The sequence below is a fragment of the Ambystoma mexicanum genome, chromosome 13 (assembly GCF_040938575.1).
Source record: "Ambystoma mexicanum isolate Mex_15411 chromosome 13, UKY_AmexF1_1, whole genome shotgun sequence".
Lineage (NCBI taxonomy): Eukaryota > Metazoa > Chordata > Amphibia > Caudata > Ambystomatidae > Ambystoma > Ambystoma mexicanum.
The window spans coordinates 35742278-35759635 of record NC_090938.1 but is presented as its reverse complement, the minus strand read 5'-3'; the positions used below and the strand labels follow the sequence as shown (position 1 = coordinate 35759635).

Here is a 17358-nt window from a genome sequence, read left to right as displayed (position 1 = left end):
TTAATTTTGATAAAATGTGTTGGAATTTGTGCAATGAGCGAACTTGACACAGCCTTTCAAAAAAACTTGCATTGTAAAACCGCACACATGTTAAACATACAATGCATTTTAGTTTAAAGTGTCGGATCTAAAAAAGTGCAAGGTTATATATAATGGGTCTAAACGTGTACTGATGTATAGCACAAGTGCACGGGTCGGTATTGGAGTCAATGCGGAACGCGTGGCACGGGGGTGCAGGCACTAAAATGCCAGCACTGGTGTGTGAATAACGCCAGGGGCTTCGCCTTGTGTTGTGCGCGGCGCCGGCTGTGGGTGTTGCCGGAATGCAGCGGGGGAAGGGGAAGGGGGCGGGAGGGTTGGGTGGTTTGAGGGGGTGGCCTTGTTTAGGTGCATTTTGGGATACTCCGAGGTGTATGGGCGGTGGGAATCTGGGTCCTCCGGGGAGGAGTTGTGCGCCTTCGCTGCAAGGCCCAAGGAGCCCGACCTCCCTGCACGGGCACTCGGACACCTAGGAAGGGTCGGCACTGTGGCACAGCTGGCTAATGCCGTGGTGAGTGATTGTTCAAGTAGAGCCCGGGAGAAAGTTAACTGCTTTTAACAATGACGCTGCCCTAGAGCACTTTCATTAGAATGTGTAAAGGAGTAAGATGGCCCCAACCTTGGTGGGTTAGCCCCTCCACCCCCCACCGAAATGTAGGTTAGATGCACCCCTGGTGCTGACTTGTGTCCTTGCTCCTGGTTCATGATAGCTGCAGCAGGGGGCCAGGGGCACGCACGTGCGGTTCCTCTCTTGCCCAGCACATGAGGCCCTCATGCACAGGTGCGGGGCAGGCACAGCCCAGCCCAGCTGCTGGGAAGAAAAAAAATTGCAGCGCATGCTTCGGTCGCACTGTGGTGGCAGCCAATTCAAGGCAAACCACCCAGGCGGAACCGAGGCAAAATAAATGCAATGTCCTTCCGCTCAAAAAAGAGGCCCTACGTGCCTGAGGCCTACCGGGGGATGTCCCGGTGTCCCGGTGGGGCAGTCCAGCCCTGTTTCTGGGGTGGAATAGCTACCGGGTCTGTGGCATGCTAGGCCCTGTAAGTCATTAGGCAACATAAGCAGGCCCGGCAGAAGGTGTGTGGGGGCCCATTTCAACATAATGGGTCGGGTGCCCCTTACTGTGAGGCACCCCTGCGGGGCATAGATTGCAATGCCGACAAAGATACAGTAAAAAGCTGCCGATTATCACAAAACGGCCAGCCAGTAGGTAGCTTAAAGACTAGATGCTGGCTGAAGAGCTATAAACCCTTCTTTATCAGCAAGTGGCTGATGTGAAGGAGCCAGTGTTACAAGGCAATGCGGTGATAACACTTCTGTACATCCCGTTGGAATTGACAGCCGGAAGCGCACCAGGAAACGCAGCTTGAATTGCGAGCGCTGCAAAGCGCACATTTTAAGCCCCATAACGAGGATAGAGGAAGGAATATATTGCTGACTTACAAGACTCCTGACTGGCAGCATGGAGGCAGTTGCTGATCCCCACCTCCAAGACTCGAGGCCCCTTTCATTTGAAAAAGATGAAAGGCCCTGGTGCCGCCCCTGAACAAAAGTGAAACGTTTCTTGCACTGAAAGACAACAATTAATTTATTTAATCTGTGTTTATGTTTTTGGGGATCGAACCACGAAAACACTACCATTTGCGTGCCCCTCCCTTTGACCATGTTATCCCAGAGTACACTTTAAAGTTTCTTTCGGCTTCGGAGAATGCTCATGGATGTCATTTAGGGGTCGAGGTCTCCATTGCTACCCCTAAAAAAATGATTAAAAAACACACTTTGTTTTTGCTCATTGAGGTTCATGGGCTGTGGCCAGCAACGTGAGGCTCTTTGTTTATGGCGTGGCTGGTTTTCTGATGGCTATAGCCAATAAGATAGCTCAGTGGGTTGAACGTTGGCTACTGCAATGTGTGTGTGATCTGCAGGTTCGACTCCCAGCAAGGTCAACTCAGCATTTCATCCTGCTGAGGTTGACAAATGAGTACCAACACAGGTTGGGTGATATCTATATGTGTTCTATATGAAGCATTTACGCGTAAGTGCTCTGTAATAACACATCATTACCATTTGGCCATGGACGTCTGCCTGCATTGGCAGTGATTTGGTAATATGGGCCTATACACGCTGATCTTAACGATACATGTGGCGATCCATTCTTGTATGAAATGTACATCACATTATAGTGATATCGTGCCATATTTTTCGTAGTTTACTCAGAAACAATGCTATGTGATGCTACTTCCTGTTTTGTCGTGGGGTGAAAGGTCGTGTTCCATCGCTTCTTGTGATGTCACTTCGGGTGGGGTCAAATGACATCACTTCCTGTGATGTCATCAGAGGTCAAGGGTCATGTGATGTCCCTTCCGCTACCCCTGGCATTTTGGTGAAATGACATCCCTGATGACTGCTCACTCAATATGAAATGCTTCTATTGACTCGTTATTAGGAAATTGAGCTCTGCGTTTCATAGGTTTAGATTTGTATTATGGGGAAGGAATTCTCTCACCATGCCCTGAATGTGAACTTAAGCCCAACCACTCCCCCGATCAAACGGTGCCATTTACAGCACACATATAGTTCCAAGAAATTGCAAAAAGCCATAAGATTTGCAAGCAGCTTTAAAAATAAAACATCAACAGTCACTCAACCCGATGAGCTACCTTCTTAGCTTTCTGCTTTTTGATGATCTTTGATTGCAGTCAAAATCGCAGCATTGTCAACAGTGCAGTCCATGTGCATAACTTTAAAGCCAACAGTGTTTCATCTTCAGCCACACGGACACCGCACACAGCCGCACTCAGGATGCGCAGCCAGACACTGAAAACTGCAAGCATCTCCAGAGTGAACCTCTGCACCCCTATTAGCGGGGCCAGCGGGTGACGTCTCTTCCGAGCAACAGACTGTTCTTGACTTCACATTTTTTAAGCTGAGCTGGGTGGGATATCTGTTTTCGGTGAAAGCACGCTGTCTCTCTTGTCAAGTGCACATTATTAAGTGAGTGAACAACGAGCAGCAGTCTTATCTTCAAAGATATACTGTCTCTTGCGTGTATGTAACATTAAGCTGCAGGCCTGCATCAAACGATGACTACGAGCAGGTGACTATCACACATGTATAACCGAGTGAGAAGAATAAACACATCTCAAATGAGCCCATGCCAGGTGTGAGATGCTAAAGCAGTTCTTATCCATTCCATTCTGGTGCTTCTAAAGGCGGATTCACAATCTGAAACTAAAAGTAGAATTACTGTACAAGGATGCTGCAGGGAGTGTAGGGGACACAAGACCTTTACATCTCAGCCCTAACAGTGCCCACCCGAAGAGCTTGGCATCTGCATGTTATTAAGACACGGCGTAGCTAAGCTTCAGGGGGTTAGTCACAGTAGTCCCCATTCCTCCAAACTTTTTGGGATATTTCCAGATCTACAAAGGGGCTGGAAAAAGCGTCTCAACGGCATGTAGGTACCTGTTCACTTCAGTCCCACCCACACACCCCACCCCTCCGCTGACGCGCAGCTGCAGATGTGCCTTATTGATCAATGTGCACCTGAAAGGGGAGCTGCATTCCGAGGTGGGGGGTGCGGGGGTGGTGGTGGAGGGCATCCTAACAAAAGATAAGGTGCATTGATCCATAGACGGGACTACTGGAGGTTGCCCATCAGCCCTGAGAGAGAAGAAAATAGGTTAGGCGCAGCACAGGCAGCAGGTGTGCACAGGCACCGACCCACCCAGGCAGCGGGAGCAGCGGGAGTGCACAGGCAGTGGGCAGCGGGTGTGTACAGGCAGCAGGAGTGCACAGGCAGCCGGAGTGCACAGGCAGCGGGAGTGCACAGGCAGTGGGCAGCGGGTGTGTACAGGCGGCAGGAGTGCACAGGCAGCGGGAGTGCACAGACAGCGGGAGTGCACAGGCAGTGGGCAGCGGGTGTGTACAGGCGGCAGGAGTGCACAGGCAGCGGGAGTGCACAGGCAGTGGGAGTCTACAGGCAGCGGGCGTGCACAGGCAGCAGGCAGCGGGAGTGCACATGCGGCAGAAGTGTCTCCCGTGCAGAATAGGTACAGACATTACAAGTTATACATAACCCCCACCTTCCTCTTCTCCCCCCCCCACACTGACCTCACTCCCAACACCCACCTCCACTGTAATTTCAATATTTGCCAAGTGTTTTATTTCCTTTGATGCAGCTAACCCAGCTGCACCCAAGACTAGCCGCCTAAATGTTCAGGCTGGAATGTTGCTCGCTTCATTTTTCTGGACCTCCGATTCTATGGCAGATTGTAGTTTCCATGGGTGATAGGTATTTGGGGCCATACGTCCAGGATTCCCTGTGATTTAGTCCAACCCAATGGTTTGATCATAGGTGTGCGCAACCAACTCATGACTCCCCGAGTATTGACTATGATGTATTGGGCTGATTGAAGTTGTGTCCAAAACACCTGGAGAGCCAAAGGTTGCAGATCCCTGCTCTATCGGGAGTCAGAATGGGGATTGCTGTGCAGGGATAGTGTGGGGAGGCTTTTTCAAACCAAGAATGCATGCCTGCATGAGTTCTGACTAGTTAAGTACTCACATCTGCATAATGCTCATTCACTTGCTGTGGTTTTGGAGGGAACTCACTCAGCAGAGCCCTCTGTAGCGAGTGCTCATTCACTTGCTGCGGTTTTGGAGGGCACTCACTCAGCAGAGCTTGCTGTAGCGAGTGCTCATTCACTTGCTGCAGTTTTGGAAGGCACTCACTCAGCAGAGCTCGATGTAGCAAGCGCTCATTCACTTGGTGCAGTATTACAGGGCACTCAGCAGAGCTCGCTGTAGCAAGTGCTCATTCACTTGCTGCGGTTTTGAAAATCTGCGATTTTGGAGAGCACTCACTCAGCAGAGTTTGCTGTAGCAAGTGCTCATTCACTTGCTGCCATTTTGGAGGGCACTCAGCAGAGCTTGCTGTGTAAGCGCTTATAGACTTGCTGCGGTTTTGGAGGGCGCTCAGCAGAGCTCACTGTAGCAAGCGCTCATTCACTTGTTGTGGTTTTGGAAGGCATTCACTCAGCAGAGCTTGCTGTAGCGAGCACTCATTCACTTGCTGTGGTTTTGGAGGGCATTCACTCAGCAGAGCTCACCCTAGCACGCGCTCATTCACTTGGTGCGGTTTTGGAGGCCACTCCCTCAGCAGAGCTCGCTGTAGGAAGCGATCATTCACTTGTGGTTTGGGAGGACATTCACTCAGCAGAGCTCTCTGTAGCAAGTGCTAGTTCACTTGCTGCGGTTTTGGAGAGCACTCACTCAGCAGAGTTTGCTGTAGCAAATGCTCATTCACTTGCTGCGGTTTTGGAGGGAACTCACTCAACACAGCTTGCTGTAGCAAGCGCTCATTCACTTGTTGCCATTTAGGAGGCCACTCACTCAGCAGTGCACCCTGTAGCAAGTGCTAATTCACTTGTTGCGGTTTTGGAGGGCACTCACTCAGCAGCGCTCGCTGTAGAAAGTGCTCATTCACTTGTGTGGTTTTGGAGGACACTCACTCAGCAGAGCTTGCTGTAGTGAGTGCTCATTCACTTGCTGCAGTTTTGTGGGGCACTTACTCAGTAGAGCTCGCTGTAGCGAGTGCTCATTCACTTGCTGCAGTTTTGGAGGGCACTCACTTGGCAGAGCTCGATGTAGCAAGCGCACATTCACTTGGTGCAGTTTTACAGGGCACTCACTCAGCAGAACTCGCTGTAGCAAGTGCTCATTCACTTGCTGCGGTTTTGGAGAGCACTCACTCAGCAGAGTTTGTTGTAGCAAGTGCTCTTTCACTTGCTGCCATTTTGGAGGGCACTCAGCAGAGCTCGCTTTCGTAAGTGCTCATAGACTTGCTGCGGTTTTGGAAGTCGTTCAGCAGAGCTTACTGTAGCAAGCGTTCATTTACTTGCTGTGGTTTTGGAAGGCATTCACTCAGCAGAGCTCGCCCTAGCACGCGCTCATTCACTTGTTGCAGTTTTGGAGGGCACTGACTCATCAGAGCTCTTTGTCGGAAGCGCTCATTCACTTGCTGTGGTTATGCAGGCCCTCATTCAGCAGAGCTCGTTGTAGGAAGCGCTCATTTACTTGCTGTGGTTTTGGAGGGCCCTCACTCAACAGAGTTTGCTCTAGCAAGCAATCATTCACTTGTGGTTTGGGAGGACATTCACTCAGCAGAGCTCTCTGTAGCAAGTGCTCATTCACTTGCTGTGGTTTTTGAGGGCACTCACTCAGCATAGCTTGCTGTAGCAAGCGCTCATTCACTTGTTGCGGTTTTGGACGGAACTCAGCTGTAGCAAGCGATCATTCACTTGTTGCGGTTTGGAGGGCACTCACTCAGCAGAGCTGGCTGTAGTAAGCGCTCATTCACTTGCTGTCGTTTTGGAAGATACTCAGCTGTAGCAAGGGATCATTCACTTGTTTTGGTTTTGGAGAGCACTCACTCAGCAGAGCTCACTGTAGCAAGTGCTCATTCACTTGCTGGGCTTTTGGAAGGCACTCACTAAGCAGAGCTCGCTGCAGCAAGTGATCATTCACTTGCTGTGGTTTGGTAGGGCACTCATTCAGCAGTGCTCGCTGTAGCAAGCGCTCATTCACTTATTGTGGTTTTGGAGGGCACTCAGCAGAGCTGGCTGTAGCAAGTGCTCATTCACTTGCTGCGGTTGTTGAGGGCACTCACCCAGCAGAGCTCGCTGTAGCAAGCGCCCATTCACTTGTTGCGGTTTCAGGGGGCACTCACTCAGCAGAGTTTGCTATAACACATGCTCATTCACATGCTGCAGTTTTTGAGGGGACTTACTCAGCAGAACTTGCTGTAGTAAGCACTTTTTCTTTTGTTGCGGTTTTGGAGGGCACTCTCTCAGCAGAGATCGCTATAGCAAGCGCACATTCACTTGAGGTTTTAGAGGGCACTCACTCAGCAGAGCTCACTGTAGTAAGCGCTCATTCACTTGCTTCAGTTTTGGAGTGCACTCACTCAGCAGAGATCCCTGTAGCAAGCGTTCATTCACTTGCAGTTTTGGAGGGCACTCAGCAGAACTCACTCTTGGAAGTGCTCATTCACTTGCTGCGGTTTCGGAGGTCTCTCACTCAGCAGAGCTTTCTGTAGTGAGCGCTCATTTACTTGCTGCATTTTTGGAGAGCACTCACTCAGCATAACTTGCTCTCGCAAGCACTCCTTTACTTCTTGGGGTTTTGGATGACACTCACTCAGCAGAGCTTGCTGTAGTGAATGCTCGTTCACTTGGTGCAGTTTTGGAGGGCACTCACTCAGCAGAGCTCGCTCTAGCAAGCGCTCATTCACTTGCTGCGGTTTTGGAGTGCACTCACTCAGCAGAGATCGCTGTAGCAAGCGCTCATTCACTTGCGGTTTTGGAGGGCACTCAGCAGAACTCACTCTAGCAAGTGCTCATTCACTTGCTGCTGTTTCAGAGATCACTCACTAGCAGAGCTCGTAGTAAGCGCTCATTCACTTGCTGCATTTTTGGCGGGCACTCACTCAGCATAGCTTGCTGTAGCAAGCGCTCATTCACTTGTTGCTGTTTTGGTTGGCACTCAGACAGCAGAGCTTGCTGTAGTGCACACTCGTTCACTTGGTGCAGTTTTGGAGGGCACTCACTCAGCAGAGCTCACTCTAGCAAGTGCTCATTCACTTGCTGTGGTTTTGGAGTGACCTCACTCAGCAGGACTCGCTGTAGCAAGCGCTCATTCACTTGCTGCCATTTTGGAGGGCACTCACTCAGCAGATTTTGCTTCAGTGAGCGCTCATTCACTGGTTGCAGTTTTGGAGGGCACGCAGCGGAGCTCGCTGTAGTAAGCGCTCATTCACTTGGTGTGGTTTTGGAGGGCACTCAGCAGAGTTCGCTCTAGCAAGTGCTTATTCACTTGCGGTTTTGGAGGGAACTGACTTAGCAGAGCTCACTGTAGTGAGAGCTCATTCACTTGCTGCGGTTTTGGGTGGCACTCACTCAGCACAGCTCACCGTAGTGAGAGCTCATTCCCTTGCTGCGGTTTTGGAGGGCCCTCCCTCAGCAGAGGTTGCTGTAGCGAGCACTCATTCACTTGGTGCGGTTTTGGAGGCCACTCCCTCACCAGAGCTCGCTGTAGCAAGCGCTCATTCACTTGCTACAGTTTTGGAGGGAACTCAGCTGTAGCAAGTGAACATTCATTTGTTGCGGTTTTGGAGGGCACTCACTCATCAAAGCTTACTGTAGCAAGCGCTCATTTACTTGCTGCATTTTTGGAGGGCACTCACTCAGCATAGCTTGCTCTCGCAAGCACTCCTTCACTTCTTGGGGTTTTGGATGACACTCACTCAACAGAGCTCGCTCTAGCAAGCGCTCATTCACTTGCTGTGGTTTTGGAGTGCACTCACTCAGCAGAGATCGCTGTAGCAAGCGCTCATTCACTTGCGGTTTTGGGGGCACTCAGCAGAACTCACTCTAGCAAGTGCTCATTCACTTGCTGCTGTTTCGGAGGTCACTCACTAGCAGAGCTTGTAGTAAGCGCTCATCCACTTGCTGCATTTTTGGAGGGCACTCACTCAGCATAGCTTGCTGTAGCAAGTGCTCATTCACTTGTTGCGGTTTTGGTTGGCACTCACTCAGCAGAGCTTGCTGTAGTGCACGCTCTTTCACTTGGTGCAGTTTTGGAGGGCACTCACTCAGCAGAGCTCACTCTAACAAGTGCTCATTCACTTGCTGTGGTTTTGGAGTGACCTCACTCAACTGGACTCGCTGTAGCAAGCGCTCATTCACTTGCTGCCGTTTTGGAGGGCACTCACCCAGCAGATTTTGCTGTAGTAAGCGCTCATTCACTTGCTACGGTTTTGGAGGGCACTCACTCAGTAGGGTTTGCTTTAGTGAGCGCTCATTCACTGGTTGTAGTTTTGGAGGGCACGCAGCAGAGCTCGCTGTAGTAAGTGCTCATTCACTTGGTGTGCTTTTGGAGGGCACTCAGCAGAGCTCTGTCTAGCAAGTGCTCATTCACTTGCGGTTTTGGAGGGAACTCACTCAGCAGAGCTCACTTTAGTGAGAGCTCATTCACTTGCTGCGGTTTTGGATGGCACTCACTCAGCAGAGCTCACTGTAGTGAGAGCTCATTCACTTTCTGCGGTTTTGGAGGGTCCTCCCTCAGCAGAGGTTGCTGTAGCGAGCACTCATTCACTTGGTGCGGTTTTGGAGGCCACTCCCTCAGCAGAGCTCGCTGTAGCGATCGCTCATTCACTTGGTGCGATTTTGGAGGGGACTCCCTCAGAAGAGCTCGCTGTAGTGAGCGCTCATTCACTTGTTGCGGTTTTGGATGGCACTCAGCAGAGCTTGCTGTAGTAAGCACTCATTCACTTGGTGTGGTTTTGGAGGGCACTCCCTCAGCAGAGCGCGCTGTAGTAAGCGCTCATTCACTTGTTGCAGTTTTGCTGGGGACTCACTCAGCAGAGCTTGCTGTAGCAAGCGCTCATTCACTTGCTGTGGTTTTGGCGGGAACTCCCTCCGCAGAGCTTGCTGTAGCGAGCAAACATTCACTTGGTGTGGTTTTGGAGGGGACTCCCTCAGCAGAGCTCGCTGTAGTGAGAGCTCATTCACTTGCTGCGGTTTTGGAGGGCACTCCTTCAGCATAGCGCGCTGTAGCGAGTGTTCATTCACTTGTTCGGTTTTGGAGGGAACTCCCTCCGCAGAGCTTGCTGTAGCGAGCACTCATTCACTTGGTGAGGTTTTGGAGGGCCCTCCCTCAGCAGAGTGCGCTGTAGTAAGCGCTCATTCACTTGTTGCGGTTTTGCTGGGTATTCACTCAGCAGAGCTTGCTGTACGAGCGCTCATTCACTTGCTGCAGTTTTGGAGGGCACTCCCTCAGCAGAGCTTGCTGTAGTGAGCGCTCATTCCCTTGGTGTTTTTTTGGAGGGCACTCCCTCAGCAGAGTTCGCCGTAGTGAGAGCTCATTCACTTGCTGCGGTTTTGGAGGGCACTCCCTCAGCAGAGTGCACTGTAGTAAGCGCTCATTCACTTGTGGTTTTGCTGGGCATTCACTCAGCAGAGCTCGCTGTAGTGAGAGCTCATTCACTTGCTGCGGTTTTGGAGGGCACTCCCTCAGCAGAGGGCACTGTAGTGAGTGCTCATTCACTTGTTGCGGTTTTGGAGGGCACTCCCTCAGCAGAGCTTGCTGTAGCGAGCACTCATTCACTTGGTGCGGTTTTGGAGGGCACTCCCTCAGCAGAGTTTGCTGTAGTGAGAGCTCATTCACTTGCTGCGGTTTTGGAGGGCACTCCCTCAGCAGAGTGCACTGTAGTAAGCGCTCATTCACTTGTGGTTTTGCTGGGCCCTCACTCAGCAGAGCTCGCTGTAGCAAGCGCTCATTCACTTGTTGAGGTTTTGGAGGGCACTCAGCAGAGCTCGCTGTAGTAAGCACTCATTCACTTGGTGAGGTTTTGGAAGGCACTCACTCAGCAGAGCTCGCTCTAGCAAGCGCTCATTCACTTGCTGTGGTTTTGGAGTGCACTCACTCAGCAGAGATCGCTGTAGCAAGCGCTCATTCACTTGCGGTTTTGGAGGGCACTCAGCAGAACTCACTCTAGCAAGTGCTCATTCACTTGCTGCTGTTTCGGAGGTCACTCACCAGCAGAGCTTGTAGTAAGCGCTCATTCACTTGCTGCATTTTTGGAGGGCACTCACTCAGCATAGCTTGCTGTAGCAAGCGCTCATTCACTTGTTGCGATTTTGGTTGGCACTCACTCAGCAGAGCTTGCTGTAGTGCACGCTCGTTCACTTGGTGCAGTTTTGGAGGGCACTCACTCAGGAGAGCTCACTCTAGCAAGTGCTCATTCACTTGCTGTGGTTTTGCAGTGACCTCACTCAACAGGACTCGCTGTAGCAAGTGCTCATTCACTTGCTGCCGTTTTGGAGGGCACTCACTCAGCAGATTTTGCTGTAGTAAGCACTCATTCACTTGCTACGGTTTTGGAGGGCACTCACTCAGTAGGGTTTGCTTTAGTGAGCGCTCATTCACTGGTTGCAGTTTTGGAGGGCACGCAGCAGAGCTCGCTGTAGTAAGTGCTCATTCACTTGGTGTGCTTTTGGAGGGCACTCAGCAGAGCTCGGTCTAGCAAGTGCTCATTCACTTGCGGTTTTGGAGGGAACTCACTCAGCAGAGCTCACTTTAGTGAGAGCTCATTCACTTGCTGCGGTTTTGGATGGCACTCACTCAGCACAGCTCACCGTAGTGAGAGCTCATTCACTTGCTGCGGTTTTGGAGGGCCCTCCCTCAGCAGAGGTTGCTGTAGCGAGCACTCATTCACTTGGTGTGGTTTTGGAGGCCACTCCCTCAGCAGAGCTCGCTGTAGCAAGCGCTCATTCACTTCTTGCGGTTTTGGAGAGCACTCACTCAGCAGAGCTCACTGCAGCGATCGCTCATTCACTTGGTGCGGTTTTGGAGGGGACTCCCTCAGCAGAGCTCGCTGTAGTGAGCGCTCATTCACTTGTTGCGGTTTTGGATGGCACTCAGCAGAGCTTGCTGTAGTAAGCACTCATTCACTTGGTGTGGTTTTGCGGGGGACTCACTCAGCAGAGCTTGCTGTAGCGAGCGCTCATTCACTTGCTGTGGTTTTGGCGGGAAATCCCTCCGCAGAGCTTGCTGTAGCGAGCATTCATTCACTTGGTGTGGTTTTGGAGGGGACTCCCTCAGCAGAGCTCGCTGTAGTGAGAGCTCATTCACTTGCTGCGGTTTTGGAGGGCACTCCTTCAGCAGAGCGCGCTGTAGCGAGTGCTCATTCACATGTTGCGGTTTTGGAGGGCACTCCCTCCGCAGAGCTTGCTGTAGCGAGCACTCATTCACTTGGTGAGGTTTTGGAGTGCCCTCCCTCAGCAGAGTGCGCTGTAGTAAGCGCTCATTCACTTTTTGCGGTTTTGCTGGGCATTCACTCAGTGGAGCTTGCTGTACGAGCGCTCATTCACTTGCTGTGGTTTTAGAGGGCACTCCCTCAGCAGAGCTTGCTGTAGTGAGAGCTCATTCCCTTGGTGTTTTTTTGGAGGGCACTCCCTCAGCAGAGCTCGCTGTAGTGAGAGCTCATTCACTTGCTGCGGTTTTGGAGGGCACTCCCGCAGCAGAGTGCGCTTAGCGAGCGCTCATTCACCTGTTGCGGTTTTGGAGGGCACTCCCTAAGCAGAGCTTGCTGTAGTGAGCACTCATTCACTTGGTGCGGTTTTGGAGGGCACTCCCTCAGCAGAGTTCGCTGTAGTGAGAGCTCATTCACTTGCTGCCTTTTTGGTGGGCACTCCCTCAGCAGAGCGCACTGTAGTAAGTGCTCATTCACTTGTGGTTTTGCTGGGCCCTCACTCAGCAGAGCTCGCTGTAGCAAGTGCTCGTTCACTTGTTGCGGTTTTGGAGGGCACTCAGCAGAGCTCGCTGTAGTAAGCACTCATTCACTTGGTGAGGTTTTGGAAGGCACTCACTCGGACGAGCTCACCCTAGCGTGCGCTCATTCACTTGTGGTTTTGGAGGGCACTGACTGAGCAGAGCTTGCTGTAATAAGCGCTCATTCACTTGGTGTGGTTTTGGAGGGCACTCACTCAGCAGAGCTCACTCTAGCATGCACTCATTCACTTGCTGCAGTGTTGGAGGAGACTCCCTCAGCAGAGCGCGTTGTAGTAAGTGCCCATTCACTTGTTGCGGTTTTGCTGGGTACTCACTCTGCAGAGCTTGCTGTAGCGAGTGCTCCTTCACTTGCTGCAGTTTTGGAGGGCACTCCCTCAGCAGAGCTTGCTGTTTCGAGCACTCAATCGCTTGCTACGGTTTCGGAGCGCACTCCCTCAGCAGAGCTCGCTGTAGCAAGCGCACAATCACTTGTGGTTTTGGAGGGAACTCAGCAGAGCTTGCTGTATTAAGCGCTCATTCACTTGCTGTGCTTTTGGAGCGCACTCCCTCAGCAGAGCGTGCTGTAGTAAGTGCTCATTCAATTCTTGCGGTTTTGTAGGGTTCTCACTCATCAGAGCTTGCTGTAGCGAGCACCCATTCACTTGCTGCGGTTTTGGAGCACACTCCCTCAGAAGAGCGCGCTGTAGCAAGCGCTCATTCACTTGTTGCGGTTTCAGAAGGGATTAGGGCTTGTTTTGCCACATGCCAGCACAGAGCTGGCTGCCTCCTGCCACGAGCTGGCACCTCTCTCCTCACTGCTAATCCCAGAAGGAAAGCCACGCTTTCTGCAACATCCTCTCTTTCTTCAAAGATCCCCCGAAGGAGGTTCCACTAATCCAGCTGTTCAGCAGCTGCACAGTGAGAGTGGGCCTGCTCCCCCAGTACTGGCTCCAACAGAGGAACTGCCAGGGCGTTTAAAGGCAGTGAGAGTCCCCTGGGTGCTGCCACTGCTCCGAAGGAACTGGGTGCAGTCCTGGGCTAGTCTCTGCAACTGCAGGTCGGCCATGACCTACATCCTCACTCGGAGCCACGTGGGACCCCAGTGCTTCCATAGTACGGTGTCCTGTGGTTCCTGGCTGAGGTGCATTGACAGAGCTGTGTCCACCCTCTGAAAAAATTGGGTGGGCCCGGGCCACCCGCGTGTACCCTCGACTTGAGCCCTGAATGTCATAAAAGATGGAACCAGCACTTGGAACTATCCAAGTGTAAAATACAGTCCCCCCCCCCCCCCCCGCCGCGCCTTCAGTGCTAGATAACCAACATATGTACCCTGTATATGTGCTGTTGATTAAATTATTAAATCAGAGGCCCATTACAAACTCATATCATCCAAATTATTAAAAGCTCACTTCCAGAGAACCCCACCTCCCCCCTTCCCTTATCCACACTGCACCCTACAAAAGTAGCTGGACCAATCCGAATGCAACCAGCAGAGGTTCCTACCCTCCCACCCCCTGTAGCGGTCAGCTGGTACCTCCTTGCCCCAGAGCACCCAGCAGAGTCACCTGACTACCTAGTTGTTTATGGAAGACTGAAAACAACCAGAGTTTAACACTTGTTTTATTCTTAGCTTAACAAAAGTTGTGATGGCTGGAAGCTTTAGAATGAATCTTAACCTCTGGGATTGCTCTGGGCAACCCTCCTGACCAAAGCTCTTCTGCATGCCAAGCCTTTACAAAAGGGGAAACGCCATATGCAAATCAGGCTTGGCCTCACCCCAAAATTGGCAGTCCAGCCCGAACTGCTGGCTACATCCCTTCTGCACGAGACCACAAGCATCCCCAGACATGTTTCAGCCTTGTTGGGCCTCATCAGTGAGGAGCAGCTTGGGTCTCTAGGCCCAGCAGGCATGGGACCCACGTCTGGGCATAGCCGTCCCACTTGGGGGTGACTAAGCAAAACAAAATAGGTGATGGCTGGAAGGTGTCGTGAAAGGGGGAAAACCCCCTCTAGGCATGCAGCGGACAGGCTGGGGGGACTACCACGCCCAAAAAACAGAAAAGTCCAGTACTGTGGCAGAGTACTGTTTTATTTAACAAAGACCAGGTAAAACAGGGACAGGGATGGATTTCACAATGATTTCCAAATGTCTCTCATCTTGGTACAGACCTGCCACTGGGTTTTAATCAATTATGACACCACAAACAAATGAAACATGTCTGGGGATGCTTGTGGTCTCCTGCAGATGGGATGTGACCTAGCAGTTCGGGCTGGACAGCCCTTTTTGTGGTGGGACCAAGCCTGACTTGCACGTGGTCTTTGCCCTTTTGTAATGGCTTGGCAGGCGATGGTCTGGAGGGTTGCGAGGGTTGCCCAAAGCAATGCCAGAATTTAAGATGAATTCAAAACCTTCCAGCCATCACCTCTTTTGTTTTATTGTTTTATTTGTAGGGCTGGAGAAAGGACTATGCACACTATTGAGCAACAGTGCAGGGGTATGGGGAAAACACTAGACACCTTAGGGGCTATGGGGTGTCTGAATGTAGCATAACCTAAATAGAACCTAATGCCCTGTGACCAGGTTTCCTGGGCCTGCATCTGTAGCTTTCATGCACCCAGTCACTCCGGGTCACAGTGTCTTTTTAAATGCCCCAACAGAGGGGCATCCATTGTGGAGTGGCCCTCCTGTGTTTCATGGGTCGAAAACTCCTCTGGCACATAGTATCTTTCTGTGCCCTAGGCGTGTAGGAGGTAAAAGTCTTTTTCTTCCTGTTCTGGGGTCAATTTATAGACTGCGGCCCTTCTCTCCCCCCAGCCAAGGCCAATGCAGTATTGCAGGGGGGTGTTAGATTCTTGGACACTCTGGGGGCGAGTCCACCATAGGCACATCTTCCCCAACATAGTGTCTAGGAGTTCACCTTCCCTGAGGGATGGCATTATTACCCCCCCATACCTTCTCTCTTGGCTTAACTGGGCCAGAGTAGGGTGTGGACTGTGGTCCCCAGCAAGGCAAGGCCCCTCCTTTTCAGGAGAAAAAACGGAATAACCTCCTTCATTCCCTGCCACTTGCTCCCTCTCCTCCCTTCTCCCCTCTTTCCCTACAACCTCCTCCCAATCTTTATCTCATCCTCCTGATCGTTCTCCCATCCTGCAACCTTTGGTTTGCTCCTCCCCCTTCACCACACCCCTCACTTCTTGCCTCCTCTGATACTGTCTTTTACTCTCTCTGTGCACAACCCACAACATCGCAAACTGCAAGCCTAACTTCCTCAATCTAGTGTTGGCCTTGCCGCCTTTTATAGGGCAAGACTAGCGCTACTTGTCCCCAAAGATTTGGTGATTCGCATGCCGGTTCCCTTTTTGTCTCTGCTCTGGTGGTTGGACACCCCTAATTTTGGCTCCTCGTTTTTTGGCTCTGTGGGATGAGAGCACAAAGGGGTCCTCTGCCATCTTGGAATCAGGCAACAATGCCATGGCCGACAGCCTGATCCTGCCATGGACCTCCAGTACTCTCCTGTGTCAGCATCTTCCTGCAAGCTCAGTGGTTCGTGGATCGCAGTCTCCTAATCTATGTCATGATTCCTGCCCCTCATGTCCCCAGGCCGCCAAGATGTCAGGCTGGAGCCATGCCACGATCACCTACATGGCCCTCAAGGGCCTCTCCATCCCTCCAAAGACCCACTTGGAGTCAGACTTGGCGCTTGTGGCACCAGACTCACTCACTCCCATAGGATAACATTGGAGATTGGACTTGTAGTGCATTGATGGGGACAAGATGGATGCCCCCACATATTTCGGTTCCCAGAACTGCATGTGCGGTCTAGTCTTTTGGGTGTGGTTCAGCCCAGAGACACCTGGGATACCCAGAGACTATTTAAGCCACGCCCAGGCTGAGAAACATGCTTTGTGTTTTCTGCACCTGCAGGGTGACACTCACCGTGTTTGGATCAGTCTCCAGTAGGCCTGCATCTTTCTTCTGCGCTCAGCTCCTGCAAGAACAAGAACACTGTTAGGAACAGCCTTACCTTGCGACGCTTCTGCCCATCATTCATCGCTCCTTCTGTTCTGCGGGCATCTTCGGCGGTGTCATTCCCATCCCGACACGCCGCTTCCTAAGGAAAAGGGAAAAGGACAGAAAAAAGGCATTAGTAAGCATTCTGCAAATCTTCGCTTATTTTTAAATACTGTACGAGCTTCAAACGCTTACCTGAATCCCAGCCTCTCTGGGGGAACTCTGTCTCCGGAACTTCTCATCCATCTGCAAGAGGGAAAAGACACTCCAGGTTGGCGTGGAAACATCTAGAAGTGCCGCATACCGCGCTTACCCACCTCATTTGTTCTTCATAACCGGTATCCACGCTGAAAACGTTGCGGCACCTAAAAGACACAGAAAAATAACTCTGTTCAATGCAAATATGAAAGGGGTGCATCTCTCACTCACCTTCAGCGCTACTCATCTCAGCAGCACGCCGCCATCCCCGGACGACGGCCATCATCTAAGGAAGGAAAGGAACGAAGTTAGAGAACTGTTCAAAAGACTCATTATACTTACCTGTCGGACTCTTGCCAGTGAAGTAACTAGGCAGCAACGAGCCTGCATCAATCAACACGCCCCTGCGCTGAAAGCAGGACGGAGAGCACACTATCCAAGAAAACAAGGTGAGCTGTGGATCAAAGGGAAGGGTTGGACCCCGGGGAAGAAGGGGTTCAAGCAAACAGAGACAATAGGGTGTTAAACTCTACCAATCCTGTGTTTCAGGCCCAGTCTCCAGTCGAATAGCCTCCAGGGAAGGGTTTGAGGTCGTAAGAGGTCAGAACAGACTGAGTGACGTCCCCGTGGATACCAGGTGAGTGTTACAATCTATTGATGTGCTGAGTTTGCAAATAGTGCCATGGTTTGACTCAAGGACCACTTGCTCCAACTCTTCACAATTACCATCATTTTCTGAAGAGGAGCAGATGGACACATCATCCCTAGGTCCCGC

General features: G+C 51.5%; 1 protein-coding gene across 3 annotated transcripts in view; it reads left to right on the top strand.

The window, feature by feature from the left end:
* PLEKHA6 (pleckstrin homology domain containing A6) overlaps window positions 1-17358 on the top strand; it is a 534942-nt gene that overhangs the window by 120136 nt on the left and 397448 nt on the right. The gene's annotated exons all lie outside the window — the stretch shown is intronic.